We start from the raw sequence: 24,650 nt of genomic DNA on the forward strand, positions 1-24,650 counted from the left end.
CTCTCAATAGTACTGTGACATCCCACAATTAGTAAGCTGCAGAACTGGAATTAGAACCCAGGTAACATAATCTACATTCTTAAACACTGTGCTCGAATTTAATGGTTCTCAAACTTAAACATGCATTAGGGTCACCTGGGGGGCTTATCAACACTGATTTATGGGCCTCACTCCAGAATTTGTGGTCCAGTAGGTCAGGGGTTCACACTTGGAGAATCAGTGCCCTGACGTCTCACTACAATTGTTCACCATCACAGCCTACAAAGGAACTTCAAATACAGAACATCATTGCCTGAGGATAGACAAGCAAGCTCACGTCCCTCCCCAGTAAGACTTTGCTATCTTTTGGGGCCTACAAGGTGAGCTGACAGTATAAAAAAAAAAAAAAAATACAGAACATCATGCTGACTTCCCCTCCCCTCCTTACTTCCTGAAAGAGAATCAGAACAATGGCTGCTGTGCTTCCAGGTAGAGAAATATGGCAAGTAGGGAGTTTGAGGCACCTCTTTCTCCTATAATGATTTCTCAGTTCAAATAAAACTTTATGCTGGCCTAGGACATCCACAGCACACATCTTCAGGACTGTTGGCTTTCCACCTTGAAGGGATGTGCTTTCTTCTGAGCAGGAGTTGATTCTACTGTGATGTCTCTGTCCCCATCACAGTTCTACAGTTAGTTCCTATAATTTAGAACACTTTGCGTGTCTATGTCTCCTGAGAAACCTTGGCCCTACCATCTTGACCCTACAGTGAACTTACCCACTAAAAGAGTTACAACCTCATTACCACTTTTTCTGTTAGAGTTTTTTTTTCTATTTTAATCTCTATAAAAATGTGTCTCTGATTTTAAGCTCACAATTTTCTCATGGACTAGCTGACTACTGATTGATTTACAGTGAATTTGATGTAGCATAACAAAATGAAATACCAGTATGCATCTCTTGAGGGAGTATATTTTGAGAAATGTTTCACTGGGTGATTTCATCATTGTGAGAATGTCATAGAGTGTATGTACACAAACAGAGATGGTACAGCCTACTATACACCTGGGCGGCTGGGATAGCCTATTGTTCCTGATACAGACATGTACAGCATGTTACTGTACCAAATATTGCAGGCAATTGTAATACAAATAAGTATTCATGTATTTAAACATATCTAAACTTAGAAAAGGTAATGCTTTGAGCCACAATGTTACAATGGCTATTATGTCCCTAGGTAATAGGAGTTTTTTATTCCCTTTATAATTGTACAGGGCCACCTTATATATACGTGTGGTACACATCTGTACCTTAAGCGTTTTGATTACACAGGGCTAGGATCTAATGTGTATGCTCATCCCCTTTTATTCCCTTAACAAATCCTAGGAGTGGCCTTAGGCAACCACTCTTCTCCTCTCTTTCATTCACAGGGGACATTGAGGACTTCAGATGGGGTACAATTACACAATTACGCCTAATGAAGGAGCAGGGCTCCTTCTCTATTTCTGTGCTAGAGCTGGGCCTCTATAAAACAAAGGATTTTGTGCCTCCATGGCCCTCATGGAACTATTGTGGAAGTTCAGCATAACCAAAGCCTTCTTACTTACAGACCAAGATTTTTCTTGACGTTTTAATACCAAAAAGTCAGATAATAACATTTAATGGGAGCTAAGGCTTCAAGTTCTACCTGTCTCCATTAACACACTTGTAAAAACTTACTGCTTTACTAGGAATTTACAAAATGGACAGGGTTTGTCTTAAATGGCAAAAGGAACCTAACATTTGTGGATCAATATATCTATACTATACAAAGCACCAAGTTACGGGTTCCAGCTACACTATTCAACTTGGTCATCATAATGGCTCTGAGAGCTTGGCTTTATAACTCCCATTTCATAGTTGAGGAAGCTGGGTTGAAGAAGTTATGTCACCTGCCCCAGACCAAACTCACCTACAGCTGGGACTTAGACTTATCCTTCTCCTGCATTATGTGGCCTTCTTGGAAAGACGTATGGTAAGTAGAGATGGCAAAGTGGAAAACAGGAAGAAACTTAGAAAGGAAAATCAAGAAAAGGGTGTATGATGGAAAAATATCAAAGGCATTTAATGTGGATTATAGAGGCAGAACGTTTAAAAAGCATTAACAATAAGGAAAAATTTTTAAGTGGAGACAGATTTGAGAAGTAATGAAAGACACTAATAGAAAGTTTCAGGGTAGATTAGAGGATAAACTAAGAGAAGGATAAGGAAGGGGAACAAGCAGCAAACGTGTGTCCATGAAAACAGCACAGCAAACAATGTCAGGGACATGTGACCAAGGTCACAGGAAACAGGAACGCGAGCAGACATAGCTACGGTAAAGCATTGGTTTAGTCTCATTATAAAGGAATAGGAAAAGGAAGTACAAACAAGCCTGAGGTTACCTAAGCAGTAGATCCTTAGAAAAGTATGAAAGAATTAAAAAATAAATTGCCAGAAGTAGAGGGAGAGGAAGGAAGAGGAAGAGGAGAAGGAGGAGAGGGAGGAGAAGAAGCAGGAAGAGGAGAAAGAAGAGGAGGGCAGGGAGGGGAGGGGAGGGCAAGAGAAGAAAGTGACTCACAGGGAGGGGAGAGGAAAGCAGCGAGATGTAGCAGGAGGGACAAGAATGTTTTCAATGTTTGCAGGGAATGGGCATGGAATTATTCTTATATCTGCAGAAATAATGATTTCAAACTAAAAAGGGAAAATGCACATACAGAATACCTTTTAAAAATTTAAATAAGACTACCAAGATGGGTTAAAATGACTATATCACCAAGAGATTCATCAGAGAAAGGAGATGTATGAATTGAAAAGCTGAGCTCACGAATCTGTAGATGCTGGCATGGATGTGGAGAGAAGGGAACACTTCTATACTGCTGGTGGGATTGCAAATTAATACAGCCTTTATGGAAAAAAGTATGGAGAATTCTTAAAGAACTGAAAGTCGACCTTTTATTCGATCCCACAATCCCATTACTAGGTACCTACCCAGAAGGAAAAAAAAAATCATTTTACCACAGAGGGATTTACACTGGAATGTTTATTGCAGCTCAGTTCACAATTGCCAAGTCGTGGAAGCAACACAAGTGCCCATCAACCCATGAATGGATTCGCAAACTGTGATATATGTAAACCGTGGAGAACCCTTCAGTCATAAGAAAAGACGGAGACTTTACATCTTTTATGTTTACCTGGATGGAGTTGGAACACATTCTTCTTAGTAAAGTATCTCAAGAATAGGAAAGAATCTAAAGTACTCCATACTCATATGAAATCAATAGGTAGACAACTACATGCCCACATGAATAATGAAACACAAATATAGTCTAGCAAGGGGAGGAGAGAGGCGGAAAGGGGAAGGGGAGAGGAGGGAGGGCAATTGGTGGGATTTCACCTAATGTGCACAGTGTGAGGGGGTTCAGCATGCCCCCTGGGTGAAGGGTTCAACCACAACTTGAACTTTACTTTAGAATTGAAAACAATGTAACCTAAAAAAAGAAAAAGAAAAGCTGGGCTCAACTCTTTTCCTCAAGGTACCTGCAAGAAGCCTGGTGAATTTGTTTGCCTCCCCTTCCTTGCTTTTCAAAGGCTCATTACTGAGGTGAAAAAGCCAGTAAAATGCTGTCACAGTGCCCAGGCAATAAATGGTTGGTTGAGAAGGTACACCTGTTACTCTTTCTTTTATTCTCAGGCACAAACAATGCCAGTTAGGATTTATGGCATGTCTGGAAATGTCACTCTCTATTGGATAACTATGCCCAGACCCAGGTGAGCATCCCTCATGGACCCTAGGCCATGCAGCCGTTTTTATGGACTACAGGATAGTAATTGAGGTTAACTGCCACTGAAAGACACACACCACATGATCTTTTTATGTCCATTTAGTGAGATGGTTCCAGCATAGACAGATTTTCCCAGGAGTGCCACAGTGATTTGAGCCCACGGTTTACGTGCTCCTTCTATTTACGGGTTATACACAAGCTAATGGGACTAATCGTTATTGCTCCAGTGGACGCCCCTTTTGCATTTCCCTCTATCTTCTGCCTAAATGTCAAATCCATTGTCTTCTCATGCTTTGACTTGTCCACATTTCTTTAACTTAAAAAATAATAATAAATTATCACAAGTGGAGGTTGGCAGCCTTGATTATTGCTCTTTGCTCCAGAGGGACTGGGTTTTTTTTCATAGAATAAAATGACTTAAGAAAAAGAATCTCAGTGTCCAGGCTGTGCCTTGTAGCTTCAAAGCCTTTTACAAGCTGCAATTCATTAAATGTAATAATCGTTTGAGGCCAGTGGACCAACCTCTGCAGGGAAAGAGGGGCCAAGCCCTCCCACCCCACCCTCCTTCCCTTTGTGTTACCAGCCACAGCAAGCAGGAGGGGGATGGAATCTGGTGTCTCCCACCCCCCACCCCCCCGCCGCCCCCAGGCAGGCCAGCCCTGGCCCCCAGCCCAGGCTGCTTTTTTCTTTCCTCCTTGCCAGGGCTCCACGCTCCACTTAGCCATTGGGTACAGGCCCTTCTCTCCTCTGGGCTGTGCTTGTCTGCTTTGCACAAATAGACAGGCTGCCCACATTCTTATTTCCTTTAGATAAATGAAGAATTTCCTAGCCACAGGGCCCAACCAAGCCTGACATATGTCCCATGGGACAGATTTTTCCCTATTTGGCTTTTTAAGAGCTGAAAAGAATTGTACCCCTTTGTCACAAGAGCCAGAGTCCCCTAGCATGCAGGGAGCTTTGCCTCAACATGTGCTCTGGCCAACCCACTCAGTCCAGGTTGGATAACTGCTGGTAATTCCCCCATGCACCCCTGCCCAGTGGTGTCTTCTCCAGAGAGGGGCTGGCTATGGCTGACTGTGGACTGTGACATTGGGGTCATTGGAATGAGAGGTATGTGGGCCACTGAGCTCCCATGGGTCATTTCACAATTTGGAGTCCCTGTTTCTTTTGCCCTCTATTCTGCATGGACTGTACCCAGACCTTTTCTTAGAGGCAGGGAAAAAATAATAAAGCACCCACAAAACCCAACAATGGCATATTAAATTTCATAAGGCAATGCTGAATTTAATTTTTATAGTTCTTCTTTCTTTCCAATTGCTTTGCTCTCCTCTAGTCTGCCCACTAGTTGAAGAAAAAACAAGCATAGTATCCCCTTAAAACACTAATTAATAATTCTTCATATGAAGAAAGATTTGGCTTACTTTTAACAGCTAATCATTTCCTAATAGTTCTAAAAGCAGTCAGGAGTTTCAGTCACAGAACAACCTTAAAAGCAAAAACTTGTACCAGGATCTTTACAGACCAGAGTTCGTGTGAGTGAAAGACATGGGGCCACCCAGCCAGGCCCAACCACCCTTCCCTTCTTCCTGTCTCCACCTCTCACCCACCTCTCTGCCTTTCCTCCTCCAAGGCGCCTTGTCCTCCAGACCCCTCTCCTCTTCTCCAGAGATTTACATCCTACCCCATATTGGAGGCCCAACACCACTCCTAGCAACTGCATAAAGGATTATCTGTGGGCTCCAGCCAAAATAGACCTCTCTTTTCTCTGGATTCTTAAAATATTCATATTTAGTGATATTAAAAATTATAACTTTAGACCTAGAAAGAACCTAAGTGCCAACCCTCTTCATTTACATAATAAGAAATTGAGTCAGTATATGCTTAAGTGACCTCTGTGTCACATAGCTGGTTTGCAGAAGGGACAAGAATCCAAATCTCCTAGCAATGACTTGTCTTTTTATCTCCCCCAACAAGAGACTGACAGAGACAGGAATCCCCATGTTGCACATTTCATACCCCGCAACCAAGAAAAGTAACAATCAAAGCAAAGGGCCACTGTGGAACCAGATACTTACCTTCAACTGCACCCCTATAAAGCTCAACATGACGGTCTGACAAATAAGTTCATGAACTCATCCAAGAAAAAGTGCATACATATCTCACTGCTGAATATCACTATGGTTACATTCAAAATACTCCCCTTAGGAGGCTATGCAGCAATGCCAGCACCTAGTCCACTATTTGAAGCAACTTTGGAACTCTTTTTCTGAAATAGCCATTAGAGTTGTCATCATATTACCCTTAATGTCTTGAATGTCATAAAAATGTCTTTCTTTCAATATTTCCTTTATCTTTGGGTAAAGAAAAAGGTGAGTAGAGAGGATATTCCAATACAGTTATTTGTTGACTGTACTCACCTTTGAATAGAGATAGTGCCCTGTGAGCTGGTGCATTGTCATTGATGCAAAAGTCATTAGTTGTTGGCCAAGATTTTCAGTTAAGATTTTCCTGTTTCTCTACTGATGTTTACTTGGTCTGCTATACTTCTTACAGTCAGCCAATGATTTTCACTCACAATTTGACAAATTTTTTTGACGTTTTTGTCAGCTCTCATTACCTGTCACCCTGACCTCTCTTCATCAGTGATACTTTCTCTCATCCCAAAAAAACATTTGTACACTGCCATTGTCTTCACGGCATTATTCCCATATTCTTGGACTAACATGTCCCTGATTTCACTTCCACATTTGCCAAGTTTAACAAAAAAAAATTAATGTCTATTTGTTGCTCTAACTCAAGCTCCAACATTCTTAAGACAGCACACAAAAACACACAACAACAATAATGAATGCCACTCAGCAGGACACTGCCACATGTCAACACAAACACAGGTTTTGATACACCAAGGTTATGAAACCTTACTGAGTTGTGTGCACAGTGCTGACAACGTAAATGCATGGTAGTGAGTTCACAAACTTACTTGTCATACCTTTGTACTTCTTTGCTGTGTTTCCAGGAATTTCTGTTATAAGCCCTGCTGTCCCCTGCTTCTCCTCAATTTTGCAATTTGTGGGGCCCTCTGGGCACAAAACACTGGGACATGTTTACTAACACATTCAAAGTTAAACACTACCACTTTATAATGAGGCTAATTGTCATCAAGTACCATAAGAACAAACTACATAGCAGAACTGGGTTACCAGGAGGCAGTCCAGAAGACTTGGGATATATTTATGTTGAAGTAATATTTTTCTTTGTAAATAATTTCAAACTTATAGAGAAGCTTCAAAAGTACAAAGAACTTTTTTTTCTATATCTTCGGGTACTAAGTTGCTGACATGGTGTACCCCCAAGATTCCTACAAAAAAGGACATTTCTGTACATAACCAGGATACCAAAATTAGTAGTCAGACATGAGCATTGATGCATTACAACCATCTAATCCTCAGATCCCATTCAAGTTTTGCCAATTATCCCAAGGTGTTCCTTATGGCAAAACAATCCAATTCAGGACCCTGTGTTACACTGAGTTGTTATGGTTTTTTATCCCCCATTAATCGGTAATGGGGATAAAAATAATTCATCAGCTTTGGCCTTCATTACTTTAAGACTTTTGATCCTAAGATTACAAGCCAATTACTTTATAGACTATCCCTGAACATGGGTTCCCCTGGATTTTCCTCATGGTTGTATCAGACTACTTATTTTGGCAGAACTATCATGGAAATGATGCTCTCATTGCATCCATCAGATGGTATGTTAGTTTGTTCTATCACTGGTGATAGTTTTCTTAGATACAAGAACATCTCATTAACAGAATAACATAGCATCAAACCATATAAAGCAAAAACCTAGTACATATGGGAGAATTCACAGAACAACTATAATAGGTGAAAACTCCAGCAAATTCTCTTCATTTTTGACAGTTCCAGGGCATCAAAGCAAATAAGAAGAAAGAAGAAATAAACACAGCATGGCTCATTTTATATATTTTGACTTTCAACCAGGTAAACAGATACTTGACATAATGTAGGTCACAAAGAAAACAGCAATGAGTTTTCCAAACAACATATTTTATATTGTACTTTAATAATAAATGTGTAGCACAAGAGAATAACTCAATTTAATTCAGGTTGGATGGGGATTAGTGTGCTCCTACCCAATGGGCTTAATGTAAGGGTATATGGCACACCTCCTGGGTGAGGGGCACAACTACAATAGGGACTTTATTAACAAGCACAGACATTATGCACTTATATTAATCTGAAATTAAAAATAAAAAATGAATAAATATATAAAAAATAATAAAAGCATATAAAATTTAAACCACTACTTGATTATTCAAAGATGCTTTAAAAATACCTCTTGGAACAAAGAAAAATTCAATACCATAATTAATAAATACTTAGGAAACAATAAGAGAAAGAACATTAGATTCTACAATTTAGAAGCTCTATTGTAATCTGAAGCGTATTTATAACATTAAATGCATTTTTCAATAAAGAGTAGGGAGGTAGTGTACTATGAATTCACAGAAGACATTATAAAGAAAGCCAAAATACCAAAATGAAGAGGAAAGGGATTTATTAGAGGAGAAGCAAAAACTAATAAACTGAAATTGAAAGAAAAAAATGAAATGGACAAGTAAATATAAGGGTAGGAAAAATATTTGATCACTAAAGCAGTGTGGTATTGCTTCAGAATTATACAGATAGATCAAATAAGTTATGTGTCCGAAACAGTGTTCATGTGTAAGTATTTCATATGTCAACAATGCAGCATTTTGTATCAACGAAGGATGGCCATTATTCAGTAAATGATACTAGGAAATTTGTTTAACCTCTGGGGGTTAGAGGGAAAGTTAGATTTCCTACTTCATACCATGTACCCTTAAAGTACAAATGGATTAAAGGATTAATTATAAAATTAAAGTACTATTGCAAAATATTAGGGGAAAAAGATGAATATTATATCCTCCGCTAGAAACTATCTTCTTAAATATCAAGTATAGCACTTTAAAGTAAAAAGGTTAATATGTTTGATTATACAACATTTAAATAGTTATAAATCAAAATTAAAAGGAAATGACAAATCAGAAAAATATTTGTCTTCCATAAAGAGAAAAAAATAATTCTTATAGGACAATTAAAAATAGGAAGATCTCATTTATTAATGATATATGTATTTCTAATCAATCAATAAATGAAAAAATACCAAATCACACTAATAAAGATTCTAATTAAAATAATGAGCTAGAACTCTGCATTTCTTAACTTTGACAAAGATTAACAAAGATATGGTCTACCCAATGTTAGACTGCATATGCTACAGGTAAAATATAATTTATAACAATTTTCCTGTAAAGAAATATGACAGCGTGTATAAAAAAAGCATAATGTTCATATTCCACTCTGAGTATAATTATGAAGATGAGCAAAGACTTCAGTGCAAATTGTATAATTAGGAAAAATGAGATACAACCTCAAGTCCAATAATAAGAGATTGATTAAGTAAATTATGGTACATAAAAAGGTGGAATAATCTTCAGTGATTAAATTATCTTGAGGAAAAATACAGAATGCTGAATAAAAAAGGCAAGAGAATAATACAGTATGATTCTTCCTTTAGTTCAAAAATATATACTCACATACATATAAATAATTTCTCCATGTATAAGAAACAAAAGACCACAAGAGTTTATACTAAAACATTACACATTAACCAGAGTATTCCCTGTCTGACAATTTTTGTTTTTCCATTGGTGATTTTTATGTTTTCTATGTGTGCTATAGTTAACATGAGTGTTTTTATGATGGGGAGGGGAATCTACTATTTAAAAAAAAAATGATTTGAGCCCTTTAACAACCGATACTAGCTTTTGCTCACAAGCCAAAACCAGGTCTACTCGGGCTTCCTTCTTCTCACCCCCCTACCATCCATCCCGGTATGCCCTGCATGGCCACCCTGCCCTTCTGTTCACTTTGTACACAGCACCTCTTTCTTCCTTTGAGCATTTTCCTGGATTTCTGGAATAAGGAACAGTATAGAAGCCCCATCAGGATTTGAGGTTTGAGAGCAGCTTCAATCCTTCTCCCCTAGACCCTACAGGCGGCCTGTCCCTTGCACGCACTCCTGAGCCACAGACAGCCCCTGGAGACAATGGAACTTTGCAGCTTCGGTGGAACAGACACCAAGCTGAGAGCTCAGCTTGGTTAGAGCAAATTGTCAGAGCCACTGGGCAGCCTGTGTGTCCAGGGCTGACAGCAGAGCCCGTGGAGTGGCAGTGGCCAGCCTGGGATGATTGTTTTCGCACCCACACAAGAGTCTTACTGCAATTATCACAGTTAATTGCACAGAACAAGACTAAGAAGACATCGCCATTGTTCTCCGTGCCATGCCATAGACCAGCCCAGCTTCTGCAAGAGGAAGGAAGCAGACAGGGTAAGCAGGTGGAGTGGGTCACACGGAGAGCTAGTGGAGGGGGTTCTAGGCCACAAAGCAGTGTGATCTGGAAAACTGTCAGCCTCTGAGTCCCTCTTCAACTGAAATCATTTCTAGAAGCCTTAATCCATGGAGTGGTTTGCCGCCTTCTCCCTGGAGGGTCCATTAGAAACAGAATGAAGGGCAGGTACCGTGGCTCAGGCCTATAATCCTAGGCCTCCGGGAGGCCCAGGTGGGCGGAGCTTGAGCTCAGGAGTAAGAGACCAGCCTGAGCAAGACCCCGCCTCTACTAAAAATAAAAAAACTAGCCGGGTTTGTGGCAGGTGCCTGTAGTCCCAGCTACTGGGAAGGTTGAGGCAAGAAGATTGCTTAAGCCCAAGAGTTTGAGGTTGCCGTGAGCTATGAAGATACTATAGCACTCTACCCAGGGTGACAGAGGGATACTCTGCCTAAGAAATGAAAGAAAGGGAGGAAGGAGGGAGGGAGGGCAGGAGGAAAGAGAATGGTGAGCATGTTCATTTTGAAGATGGGACAGTGAAGGTGAAGGTGTTTTCAGAGTAAACAGATCAAGACCGAGACCTTGAGTTAACAGGGGCCACTGCAGGATTTGGGTGCACAAGGAGGGGAAAACAAAAAAGAGGGAGGGTCTCAATCAGGTGAACAGGTTCAAAAACACAGTTTTCCCCTCTCCTTTTTTTTTTTTTTTTTTTTTGCTGTGCCAGCTCTAAGCTTGGGGTTTCTTCCTGTTTTCAGCACCTGCTTTGGTGACTTGGGGAGAGAGGAGCTTCTCATTTGATTGGCATGTGAGCCAGGGTCAGGACAGCAATATTCAGCTGAGATCCACCAAATTCCTGTTCTGCACTCAGGATAATAGTTGGTATAACTTGATACTTAGAAGAAAATTTAATATAAAATCCATATGGGTTAACATTCTGAAGGGTTGACTCATTTTCACATGTTTAAATTCAAGTTTTTGCTTGAGTGGCATACATTCAATGTGCTGTGTGCCTCTTTTGTCATTCATCAAAACTTTGCCGTCCAATTCCCTGCTCTTCTGAAAGCTTCCTTCTTCAAGGAGGATAGAATGGGCAGTGATTGGCATGACAGAGAATCCTAAATCACGGAACATCAGTAGGCACCAAGGTGTCGGCACGCACTCATTGTAACCTGTTCCTGATTCTACTGGTTCTATTTCTTTTACTTAACCTAGTAGATTGAGGAAGGGACTTGGACCATAGTATTTGTCAGTGTGTAACTCACTTTTCTTACAGAGAAGGAAAGCCTCCAAATAAATCACAGCACATCCCTACTCTCTTAAGACAACTCAGGGATTCTCCCCTGATCCAGGCAAGGTACGTAAGAAAATATGGCCACATCCCCACAGAACTCCCCCCAAAGCCCTTTTGTTCTGTAAAGCTGACTTCTGTTGCTTCCGTGAGTTTCTTCTTTCATTGCTCTATGAGACACTAAGAAGGTGGCATTTCTTTTAAGGACGTAATCTCAATACTCCGGTTTTAATACTTAGTAAAGGGGACTTCTCAGGATGTATCTCTTATTGATGGACTTCAGGAATAGCCAATGTCTTCCTTGTCTCTTTTATGTCACGCTAAATTATAAGTGATAACCAAGCTGGCCATAGTGTTGTCATTTTAAATAGCAATTTTGTTGTTGATGATTTATCCATTGGAAAGAAGATCTTAGAGGCTGTAGATCCTCTAGAATGATGATGGATCCCTGACATATTATAAATTGGAATAAGAATTAAAAGAGTCAGTGTAACCTGGTTTCTTAAACCCTCAATGAATCCCCAACAATAAAAAAAAAAAAGAATTAAAAGAGTGAGAAAGAAAGCTACAAGTCTCTTTTACCAAAGTAGCTTTGTTTTTGTCTTTTTTTTTCCCCCAGAAAACAAGGAGTTTTTTAAAATCATACTCTTTTGGAGACTTCTCCATTAAAAAATAAGTAGAGCTTCTTGCCAAATTAATTGCAAATTGAATTTCTTTGATGAGTATAGACAAGCAAGAGAGAGAAATTTTCTCTCTACCTCCCCTGAAAGCACCCTTATTTTTTTTTATTTTTATAGCATAACTGTGTACATTAATGCAATCATGGGGTACAGTGTGCTGTTTTCATATACATTTTGAAATACTCTCATCAAACTGGTTAACATAACCTTCATGTCATTTTCTTAGTTATTGAGTTAAGACATTCATACTCTGCTTTTAGAAAGATTCACTTGTACCCTTGAAAGATAAACCATAGAGTGGACCCCAACCAATCACCCTCCCTCCCCCATCCACCCCCATCACTTCCCCTCTCCCACCCCCTTCCCATATTCTAAGGCTATAATTAGGTTATGACATTCCTATAAAAGCTATGAATTACTTTCAAAGTAGGGCTGTGTACATTGGATACTTTTTCTTCCATTCTTGAGATACTTTGCTAAGAAGAACATTTTCCAATTCCATCCATATAAACATGAAGGAGGTAAAGTCTCCATCCTTCTTTAGGGCTGCATAGTATTCCATGGTGTACATGTACCACAGTTTATTGATCCATTCATGGGTCGATGGGCATTTATGCTTCTTCCATGACCTAGCAATTATGAATTGGGCTGCAATAAACATTCTGATACAAATATCTTTGTTGTAATTCAATTTTTGGTCTTCGGGACCTAATAAAGGAATTGCAGGATCAAATGGCAGGTCTATTTTTAGTTCTCTCAGTGTTATCCAGATGTCTTTCCAAAAGGAACAAATTTATTTGCATTCCCACCAGCAGTGTAGAAGTGTTCCCTTTTCTCCACATCCACATCAACAAATCTGGTTTTGGGATTTTGTGATATGGGCTAATCTTACTGGGGTTAGGTGATATCTCAAAGTAGTTTCAATTTGCATTTCTCTGATGATTAAGGATGGAGAGCATTTCTTCATATATCTGTAGGCCATGTGCCTATCTTCTTTAGAAAAATTTCTATTCAATTCCCTTGCCCACCCTGAGATGGAATCACTTGTTTTTTCTTGCTAATACATTTGAGTTCTCTATGGATTCTGGTTATTAAACCTTTGTCAGAGACATAACCAGCAAATATCTCCTCCCATTCTGAGGGCTTTCTACCCACTTTATTTCCTGTGTTCTTGGCTGTGCATAAACTTTTAAGTTTGATCAGGTCCCAAAAGTGTATTTTTGACATTGCTTCAATTGCCCAAGGGGTCCTCCTCATAAAATTTTTGCCCAAGCTGATTTCTTCAAGTGTTTTCCCTACACTTTCTTCTAGTATTTTTATGGTTTCATGTCTTAAGTTTAAATCTTTACTCCAGTGAGAGTCTATCTTGGTTAATAGTGAAAGGTGTGGGTCTAGTTTCAGTCTTCTACAGGTTGCCATCCAGTTAGCCCAGCACCATTTGTTAAATAGGGAATCTTTTCCCCACTCAGTATTTTTAACTGGCTTGTCAAAGATCAGATAATGGTAGGTGGCTGAATTCATCTCTTGGCTCTCTATTCTGTTCCATACATCTACCTCTCTGTTTTTTTGCCAGTACCATGCTGTTTTGATCACTATCGATTTATAGTATATTCTGATTCCATATAAAATGAAGTATTATTTTTTCTAGATCTTTAAAGTATGACAGTGGAGCCTTAATGGGAATTGCATTAAAATTATATATTGCTTTGGGTAGGATAGACATTTTAACAATGTTGATTCTTCCCAGCCATGAGCATGGTATGTTTTTCCATTTGTTAACATTGTCAGTTATTTCTTTTCTTAGAGTTTCATAGTTCTCTTTATAGAGATCTTTCACATCCTTGATTAGGTAAACTCCCAAATATTTCATCTTCTTTGGCACTACTGTGAATGGAATAGAGTCCTTGACTGTTTTTTCAGCTTGGCTACTGTTGGTGTATATGAAGGCTACTGATTTATGAGTGTTGATTTTGTAACCTGAGATGCTGCTGTATTCCTTGATTACTTCTAAGAGTTTAGTAATAGAATCCCTGATATCTTCCAGATATACAATCATATCATCTGTGAAGAGTGAAAGTTTAATCTCTTCTGACCCTATATGGATACCCTTGATCACTTTTTCTTCCCTAATTGCGATGGCTAAAACTTCCAATACAATGTTAAAGAGCAATGGAGACAATGGGCAACCTTGCCCCATTCCTGAATGGTGTCAGTTCGTAGCTCTGGATGCCACTGTTACTATATGGTTTCCTCTAAGCCAACTTTCTTCTCCTCACTCTTGTGCCACAGTCAGCATAGAGCAGCACCAGCCCTTTCCCCCTCCACTTCTCTCAAGGAGATGCCCAAGAATCTGGACTCTGTAGGTAACAAATCTCCAGACCTTGGGTGGGGGGGGATCCTCAGAGTTCAATGTTGCAGGTAGGGAATATATACAGTTTTATATAGTTTTACAGTTTTATGCCTGGCAGGAGGGTGCCATGGCACACCAGCAGGGGTAGAAGGTCTAGTTTTTAGGGGGTCTCTCCTGTGGGATAGAGTGGGAAGATGTTTGAACTCTGCTTGCTTGTTTGCATGGAGTAAACTGCAAGCCCTTGTTGTAGGGGAGGGGACTCCTGTCTGCTTGGTGGTGGATTTTGTACCTTTTGATTGTATTTTTGGTGTCACAGCTACCCTCAGGAAGGTTGAAGTGCACTCTTCAATCTTCTTTCTTGGCTCCACTCCAAACCATCAGCTCCCTTGCTAAACTTCTCTCCTTTAAGCCTCTTTCTGGATGGGAGCTTCTGTAAAAAGCTGGCTGCAGTCCACCATCTTGGCTCTGCCCCCCCCCAAAGCTCCCTTATTTAATTCAAGTCTTCCATTTTCTCTAGGTTTTCACTTGAAACTATGGGGCTTCACTGCATGAAAGCCATTATGACCCACAAAACAGTCCTGGTTCTGGGTTCTCCATTCATGCAAATAATTTCTTAGATCATCTCATTCCTCCCACTGCTTTTTGTGGGAAGGAGTTGTTTTTTTACAAAAAAAAAAAAATACAGCTTGATGTCTTCTGCCTATTTGCACTGACTCTCTTTAGATACCCAGGATATCCCAGAATGATGAGATGCAGTAGTAGCCACTGGCTAAGAATAAAGATGGAATCTAATTGAGAGAAATAACACCCTAGTATTTATGGTCAATTGATTTTTGACAGCAACAACAAAGAAATCCAGTGGGGGAAAAGAATAGATTTTTAAACAAACGATGCTGAGAAAATTAGAAATCCACTAGCAAAAAAGTAAACTGAGACCTCACACTATACACAAAAAATTTACTTGAAAGGAATAAGGGACATAAATGTAAAAGCTAAAATATAAAACTTTCAAAATAAAAGAGAAGAAAATCTTTAAGAACTTGGGTTAAGCAAAGATATTCTCAGTCAGTATAATACAAGAGGTATGATCCACAAAAAGGAAAGAACTAATAAATTGGACTTCATCAAAATTCAAAACTTCCCACTTCAAAACACATTTAAAAATGAAAAGAGGCAAACCTCAGACTGGAAGAAATTTCTTGCAAATTACATGTCTGATAAAGGAACTATATCCTGAATTTACAAAATTAATTTTTACAGATTAATAATAAGGAAATCCAATTAAAAAATAGACCAAAGAAACAAGTAAGCATTTTGCCAAAGAAGATATCTGAGTGACTAAAAAGCAGAAAGATGGTCCACATCATTAATTGTTAGGGAAATGCAAATCAAAACCATAGGGGTATTAAAACATACCCACTAGAATCACTGTAACCAAAAGACACACAATAGCTAGTGTCATGCCAAATATGGAGAAATAGGAACCTTAACAGAGTGCTGGTGGGAATGTAAAATGGTGTAGACACTTTGGAGAAAAGTTTGACAGTTTCTTAAATGTTAAACATAAATTTATCATATGAGCAAGAGAAATGACAACATATGTCTGCACAAAGATTTGCACACAAATGTTCATAGCAGCACTATTCATAATAACCTAAAAGTGGACACAGTCCAATGCTCATAAACTGGTGAGCTGGTAAAATGTGGTATATAGATACAAGGAAACACTCTCAGAAAAAAAAAAAAAAAGAATTACTGATACATGATGCAATATTAATAAAATTCAAAAATGTTATTTTAAATGAAAACAGTAACACAAAAGACTACATATTGAATGATCCCACTTATATAAAATATCCAGAAAAAACAAGTCTACAGAAACAGAAAGTAGATTAGTAGTTGCCTGGGGCTGCGGATAGGAACAGGAATTATCCTGTGAAAGGATAGGATGTGAGAGATTTTATTGGAGTGATGAAATATTTTAAAACTGGGTTATTGTGAGGTTGCACAACTCAGTAAACTCATGGAAAAAATCATTGACTTGTACACTTAAAATGACAAATTTCATTATATAAATTATACCTCAATACATTTGTTAAAAATCTGTAGCTATCAAAGAAAATTCAATAATAGATAATTATAAAACTAAGTTCCCAATCTCAACTACAAAAGGTTTTCTATTCTTTGTTGACCCTAAGAGAGAAACTCCAGAAAAGGAGACTAGTTTTCTAACTATTAAGCAAATAATAAAGTATGCCTTTTCTGGAAGCATAAAGTGCTCTATCATTTGAAGACAAGTAAGTTCAAACTAAGGTAATCATACCTGAAAGGAAAGCTAGATTTCTTTGATACATTTTCTTTTGCAGAGGGTATCCCACCTTAATAGATACTGATCCTATCCTGAATTAGTTATTTTGAAGTCAGATGTTAAGATGATATTTTCCCCCCAAAGCTTTTCCAAACATTAGAGAAAGAAGGGAGGAAACAAAGGAGGAAGGGCGGATGGAGAAAAGGAGGAAGAAAGAAAAGCAAAACAGCTGGCAGAGTAGAAAGCATCACTACTTCAATTCTCAAAGCATTTGAAGCCCTTCAAGCCAATCTCCAAGGTGGGAAATCTCCAAGGTTGGAAAAATTTCACAACGTTGGCATCTTGAATTCCCACAGCACCCAACTCTTTGGGGCAGTTTTCAGGGAGAAGAACCCCTTTTACTCCCTTCCATTAACAAAGCTGCTCCATCACACTCTGTCCTTGGATAAATGTAAACACAAGCTACACCCCAGGACTCTAAGCAACAGTCAGTTGCCCCTGAGGTTGATTAATTCTAGAAGCCAACTCAAGTGACCAAGTGCTTTATGATAGCCAGACAAATGAGCAAACCATCACCTCCTTAGGGAAGTCCCAGCCCTAAGCAGACAGCAGCCTGTCCTTCGTCTGAAGAACCTGATCCCCTACAGATTATTCATGAGGTGGTGTGATCTCTTTAACATTTCCTGTTTCCTTTTTTTTTTTTTTTTTTTTTTTAAGGTGAGTAGTTGCTGATCATTAGACAGACAAGTTCCTCTAAGGTCAAAATTTAACGGAAGATATGGGTGTGAAACAGACACCTATGGCTGCATCTGTCCAGGGCTAGCTCAGAAATGGTAAGTAAGGTATATCTGTGTTGAACTGACTGTCAACTTCTGTCACAGAATCCTAATCAATGTTGCTTTCTATCATATTTGGCTTGAACCTGGAATTCAAGCCAGGCAGGACATGTAAAGGAATGATGTTGGGCAGATGATTTAGGTTTTGTTCTCTTGTAAGAACTGAGATCTTTTCTTTGATATGCTGGAGAAAGGGTGTGAGAAATGAGCCTCCTGCTGATAAATTAAAAAAGGGTTCTGGTAGCTGTTTGTTTTACAAAAAAAAAAGCTCTGAGTGTCTATCAGACAAAAGGTCATTTGTTCCTTTGCAGACTCAGTGATTCTATGGAATTGGCTGAGATGGTTCCAAAAGGTGTTTGGCCAGTGCAAATGTATGAGCTTGGAGAAGGGCTTGCCAAAACCTGTTAAGGTTTATAGAAGTCAAGAAGCCGTGGAATTCCAGCTCTGGTCATATTTCTCAAGTTCAGCTTAACTTTTGTGCTTGCAATTGACTGGCTTTTTTGTATTTTGACTTTCATTAATACAGAAGGCTTGCTGTTGGCAATAATGCCTTGGAACGTCCTTGCTGGAGCTTAACATTTCAGCACATTTTGCCTTGCCTAATCATGGGTTGCAGTTTGCCAGGAAGGGACGTTTAATGCTTTCTTCCTAGAACTAGGTAGAACTATCCCCATGCAAACCTCAGCTAGTTCCAACAAAGCTTCTGTACCAGCAAAGGGAGAGAAAAGCTGCTATAAATACTTTTACAGGCTACATAGGTGATTTACAGCCCGCTTTATTAATCCTATGAAAAGGCACAGCTGAATGCCTTTAAGTTACATGCATACAGATGACTAATTAAATACAGTTAAAAGTCTTGACCCAGCGCAATTCTGACCATTAAAGAAATAAGTCTTGAATTCCCCTGTAGGCAAAAGTTTTGGGATGAATTTGTGCGTGAAGGGGTGGGAGCGTGATAGAGGCGGAAGGTTGACATCAATGACGATGGCAGGTAGAGAGCACAGGGGGAATTTAGATTCTGCTGGCTCACGTTTTCCATCCTCACAGCTCATGCTAATGACAACCCAGCAGCCACATGAATACCGCGCATGCCAAAGGCAGCTTCCTCTGACAGGGTCGAGGATCGGTGGGGATGAATGAAAGTGCCTTTGGGTAGAAAAAGAATACAAGCCCAGCCTTCAAGTTGGAAGGGTTCTCAGCAGCCTTGCTCATGACCCCACCTCAGCAAACCCCTGTCCCTGCCCCAGGTTTGCACTCTCAGAAACAGCCTCAGAAGGAAACTTTTTTTTTTTTTTTCAGTCACAGAACTAGTTAAAGGCAAAACCAGGACGAGGACCTAGAAACGACCTTTAGAATGTTAACCTTTCAGAGACACCATTCATTCCTAAGGCTGTGTTGCCAGGAGACACAACATATTTAGATGGGGGGAGAGGGGATTAGTGGAAGGCGAGTCAGGTAGGATATGATTCCAAAACTCAAAATATTTGCCAAACCATTTATCAGAAACATAAAAGGCCCTTTCAGTTTTCAGGTTCTTGGAAGGGTTTGGAAAAGGAGGGAGTGGCCCTTCCCATCAGGGGACAAGCCCCAACAGCCCTTCCACCAACTCTGTGGAGTTTTCTCTGTTGCTTGGCCCCCTCACAAAGTCTGGCTATGTACAGGACACTTTTAGAAGCTCCCAGATCAGACTGTGAAAGTGTGGTGTGAGAACACCAAGGCAGAAAGATAGGGTAGCATGCCTGGCGGGCTGCTTTAGGCAGCCAGTTTTAGTCCTCCTACATTGACCCACGATGTCAAGGTCACCTCTACACCTACAGGCTGCCCAAACAGAAATTGCTGCTGAGAATTTTTTTTTTCCACTTGAACACCTTTATCTGCTTTGCTTGGTTCCCTTATGAGTCTGGGGCCACTTCCTCAGCTCCAAAATGTAAAGCAAGTTTCCCTCCCTCATTGTATGTGAAGCTCACAGCCTGGCTATTTGTTGCTTCTGCTTAGAAATGCTGCCCTCACTTTTTTCTAAGGATTTTCCAGCCCTTTCATCAGCTAATTCCAGTTCATTTTTCCAGGTTGAGCTCTGATGTCACTTCCAGTCAAGGAAGTGTTTCCAGACCCCAAGAATAGGTTCAAGGTCCTCACCTCTGCTCCACAGGAGGCTGTGCATACACTTGTCACAGAGAGCACTCGACTCTTACAATTGTCCGGTTCAGGTTGATTTAACCATGTTCCTTTGTTAGCCATTATGTTTCTAGCACCACTGTGGTGCCTGACTCACAGAGGGATGCCTATGCTATACACATACTAGTTAAATGCTCAAATGTTCCTCTTCCTTCTACTCCACCTCTTCGTCACTTCTGTATCTGAAAAAAATTTCATAGGCTATAATTTTTTTTCATTTAGAATTTAAAAATTAAGACTGAGCGCAGTGGCTTACACCTGTAATACTAACATTCTAGGAGGCAAAGGCAGGAGAGTCACTCAAGGTTAGGAGTTTGAGACCAACCTAAGCAAGACAAAGAGAGACACAGTCTCTACAAAAGATAGAAAAAATTAGCTGGGTGTTGTGGTGCACACCTGTAGTCCCAGCAACTTGGGAGGCTGAGAGGCAGGAGGATTGCTTGACTCCAGGAGCTTGAGATTGCCATGAGCTATGCTGAGACCACAGCACTCTAGCCCAGGCAACAGATACTGTCTGAAAAAAAAAATTTTTTTTTAATTGTTTTACTCTAAACTTAGAGATATGAGAGAAAATTCCTAAATGTGAGGATTGCATTAGTTTGCTGACACTGGCACAGATTTAGGTGACTTAAATATTTATCTCACAGTTCTGGAGGTTGAAAGACCAAAATCAAGGTATTGGCAGAGTTGGCTCCTTCTGAAGGCTGTGAGGAAAGGATCTGTTCCAGGCCTCCCTCCTTGGCTCATAGATGGCTATCTTCATGTTTACGTGGAGTTCTCCCTTATTCCTGTTTATCTTCAGATTCTTATGAGGACACCAGTGTTATTGGATGCAGGCCTACTCTAATGACCTTACCTTAACTTCATTAGCTCTACAAAGACCCTATCTCCAAGTAAAGTCACATTCTGAGGTACTAGGAGTTAAAACCTCAACATATGGATCTGGAGACAAAATTCAGCCCTTCAGCCCATAACAGGAATAATAGAAGTTATTGCGATCCCAGATGGCCACTATAAAGACAAAAATCACAACAGAATAAAAATTCTCAATTTTTTCTGGATATGATCACTTCTCATGGACTTGGAAAACCAGGCTGGGTGGCATAATCTTCTACAAACTGGAAGGCTTAGGATTCTAGTAGAGTGTTCTATTAGAACACAAGGTGTTCTAGAAACACCTAGTTTATAGACACCCCCTGAGCTCCTGCCCTGGGTAAGGAGGAAGTCTACCCCTCCCCACCAGGCATTCACATGACCATGACAAGAAGCAAAAGGAAACTGAGTTTTCCAAGTAAGTGATGAGCGTTTCCATTCCTTGCTCTACACTCACACTATTTATTTCCAGAATAATAGTGAAATTGGAATGTGAGCCATACACCCAGTGAGCAATAAGGAAAGATCAGTTGGAGCTAAACTGCTCCTCTTTTTGCTGACTCAGCCTTTCTTCTCCATGTCCCTTTCCCTCCTTCTCAGCAAGGCCAAAAACAGGCAGAGCTCTCTCCTGCTTCCTTTTGTGTCAATTTGCCTTTGTTTAATTGTGAGTGATGTTGAGCATCTGTCTGTAAGTTTATAAGGCAGCCATGTTTCCTCTTTTGAAAGTGCTCTTTATATATGAAGGAAAGTTGCTCTCAATGTGGTCTATTTGTTTCTAACTTCTGACTTTGCTTATGGATTTTTCTCTATCAAAATTTTGAATCCTTACCTCGCCAAGCAATGAGTCTTTTGGTTTTACCTTTACTTTTCATCTTCTCCTTTTCTCCCAGGTTCTCCCAGGACCCTCCCTGACTCCCTAGAGCCATCTTCTGTTCTCTGTCTCCTGCACCAAGAGGGTTTATATCTGACCTATTTAGATGTCTTAAGGAACTGCACAGGCTCTTTAGGTATAGGTGTTTTATCCTCAGGGGAAGACTTTGTAATGTCCTATGTAGGAAGCATTTAATACCATCAAATAATGCTTCTATCTTAGTGTTTATAATATTTTATATGATTACCTGGGTGGATATCTGTGTCTCCCACCAGAGGACCTGCAAGGAGGCACAGATTGTGTCTGCACAGTGACTGGCAAACAATAAGTATTTAATAAATGTTCCCTTGAATACAATCCCTAGGGCCTCTCCTCTCCCTTGGTTGCCTTTATCCTTTAAGCACCCATATTCTGCATTTTAGTTCTCTCAAGTCATTTGTAGCTCAGCATCTGATACATCGTTAGCCCATTGGTCACCTGGTATGAAGATGGTCAAGGGTGACCTTATTCCAAACACATTTTTGTCAACAAAAATGTTTTAAGGACTGAATTCTTTAGAGTTATTCAAATTCCGTTTATAGTCCTACTCTGTCTACTTGTAAGACTGAACCAGATTCAGTGATTTTTTTTACCCCAAACCTTGACTTTTTCTTAAGTTAACCTTTGCTTTTCATTTCTTCTTGGAGTCACACGATCGATAAAAGACTCAATCTTTAGTGACTTCCATTTTGCTGTTACTGTTCAGAAAGGGGCAAAACTTGACCTCTTTTGGGAAAGCAGTGCTATAAAAAAAGGATTTTAGACACCTTTTCATGTGGCCAATAAGTGGATTAATAATGGGACCTTTTCCTCATGGTACACATGTGGCAACCACTTACTCTCACCCACTTGTTTTTCCCCCTCCACTTACCTCTGCTGAGAAAAGAGAAAACAAATGCTCCTTGAATTACTCTAAATCTAGGAAACCAGATGCAATGATTTGTCCAAAATAAAGAACCCCCCTCTATGTTTGTCAGCCCCACCTTGGCAACCCTGAGCTGCTAGTCAGATGCTGGGCAGGCATCAGAAGGGAGAGAATGGGAAGAATGAAGTGGGATACATCTGTCAAATCCAGCACAAGTTTGCTTTTAGATTTGCTATGAAAGTGACTCATTTCATAAACAGCACAGCCGCTGGAGGAGGCAGCCCTGTCAGATTTGATGGATGACTGTGTATCTCTGTATCTCCTGCAGTTGTTGGGTGGACAGGCTTCAGGGCCAAGCAACCATACCAAATCTATCTTGAGTCAATAAGAAATATGAGAGCTCTTTCTACAAATAGTAAAAATAAGGCAAAGTTCTCTGAATTCTGGGACTCTAGACCCACTCTACACATTTAGCCAGCCTGCCTTTTGACCACATCTTCACATTGGATCTATTTGAGTGCCCCTGCTGTGCAAGGTGAGTTCTGGGGAGTCACTCTGCCTTGCATAGAGCAAGGTCAATCTTTCTTGGTCCCCAAACAGGAAATCCTGGACGAGAGAATGAATAAGTGATGGTCGTTTGGGGGAAAGGATGGATTTCTGGCAAATGTGAGTTTGAGAATACAAATCAGTGGCTTAGATAATGGGCTTCCAGTTGCTTCCCTTTCTCCATTTCTAGCAGAAACACTGCCAACAGAACAGCTCCTGGAGGTCTTAAGCAAAGAAAGCCTAGAATGATCCCCCCTGGGCTGTTTTCAGTTAAGAAAGCATAGCCAGCACCAAGCTTACACCCACCTCTACCTCCCCACAGGCTTAAGGGGCACTGGGCTTTGCTCTGCTCTGACTTCCCAACTCCTAGAAAGCCTGAGTCCTGATCAGGAAAAGCACTGATATTGACAGAGGAAACGTGATTGGAAGAATGCCGGAAAAGTCTTCTCAGACACATCTGCATATCCTTCTCCTTGTCCCCATAGTCTCCGAAAGCTCCACCATAAGACAACACATTGAAGGCATCCATGAAGATGTAGTCATAACAGGGATAAATACTAATCCATCACCCCCATGCACACCTTAGTTCTATGTAGTTTATCACACTGGCCAGTTATTTCTAATACCTCAAGGCTAAGAAAACAAAGAGGTTAAGTGCTGACCCAACAGTTGGAGTAGAAATCTGGAAAAAGAGTGGATAGGGCTCCTAACAGGGCTGATATCAATGAGTGATCCTGAGTAGACAGAAAATGGTCCTCAGTGACAACGGAAATAAAAGACTTGAACAAACTGAAAATAATATTCTCCAAAACAGCTGTGAGCAAAACACTGTCCCAGAAGAGTTGTCCATCAGTCCCAGTTAACTTTTCACTTCTGCAATTTAGGAATTCATTCATTCACACATCCACTCAACAAGTATTTTCAGAATGCCAGTTATAAGCCTGAGAAAGTGTCAGGGGCAGAGCACAGGGTGGCTCTTGCTTCCATAGAGTCTTCATACTCCAGCTTTTCCCATTGCCTACTCCTTCTGGTCCTCCTCTCAGCCTAGTCCTGCTCCTGCTCGGCATGTAGCCCCTCAGAGTGCCATCCTTTCTACCTCAGTATGAGGATAGTTCCTGGGAACTTTCAACAAGCTCTTTGCTGTCAACAAAAACTACAAGGTCCTTTTCATGTGGCTCCTAACTTAGCCCAGGACTAGAGAAACACAGCCTTACTGAGGGTCCCCACCTCCAGTTTCTGACACCCCTTGTCAAATCCAGGACCCTCCTCCAGGCTTAGTGCTTAGAATCACAAACTTCCCTTCCTTCTTTTCCCAGGTTTGAGCCCATCTCTCTCTTTCTTGCAGTCTCACCTTCTTGGAGCATTAGGAATCTTTTTTTCCTGTCTGAATTCCATGTCCTTTCCCCCTCACATCAGAGCTACTCCATGACCATTGCTTGCTCTGCTGATCCGGCCTGGACCTCCTCACAGAAAGCTTCCGATGGAACTTCTTACAGAATTGTCTTGTAAAAGTGCCCACTTCCAGAGCTCCTTGAGCCCTCTGCCATCTCTTCCTTTTGTCCTCCCATCTTCCCTTCTATCATATATTCTCTTCTTT

The 24,650-nt window shown here is 40.3% G+C and overlaps 1 non-coding gene across 1 annotated transcript; it reads left to right on the plus strand.

Moving 5' to 3' along the window:
• Nucleotides 1-248: 248 nt before the first annotated feature.
• On the plus strand, nt 249-372 carry LOC111723988. Its single transcript, XR_002772382.1, has one exon. It is a non-coding gene; the product is annotated as a small nucleolar RNA SNORA49 (small nucleolar RNA).
• Nucleotides 373-24,650: the final 24,278 nt, after the last annotated feature.

This window comes from Otolemur garnettii, unplaced genomic scaffold (genome assembly GCF_000181295.1).
Source record: "Otolemur garnettii isolate 467f Iridium unplaced genomic scaffold, OtoGar3 scaffold00017, whole genome shotgun sequence".
NCBI lineage: Eukaryota > Metazoa > Chordata > Mammalia > Primates > Galagidae > Otolemur > Otolemur garnettii.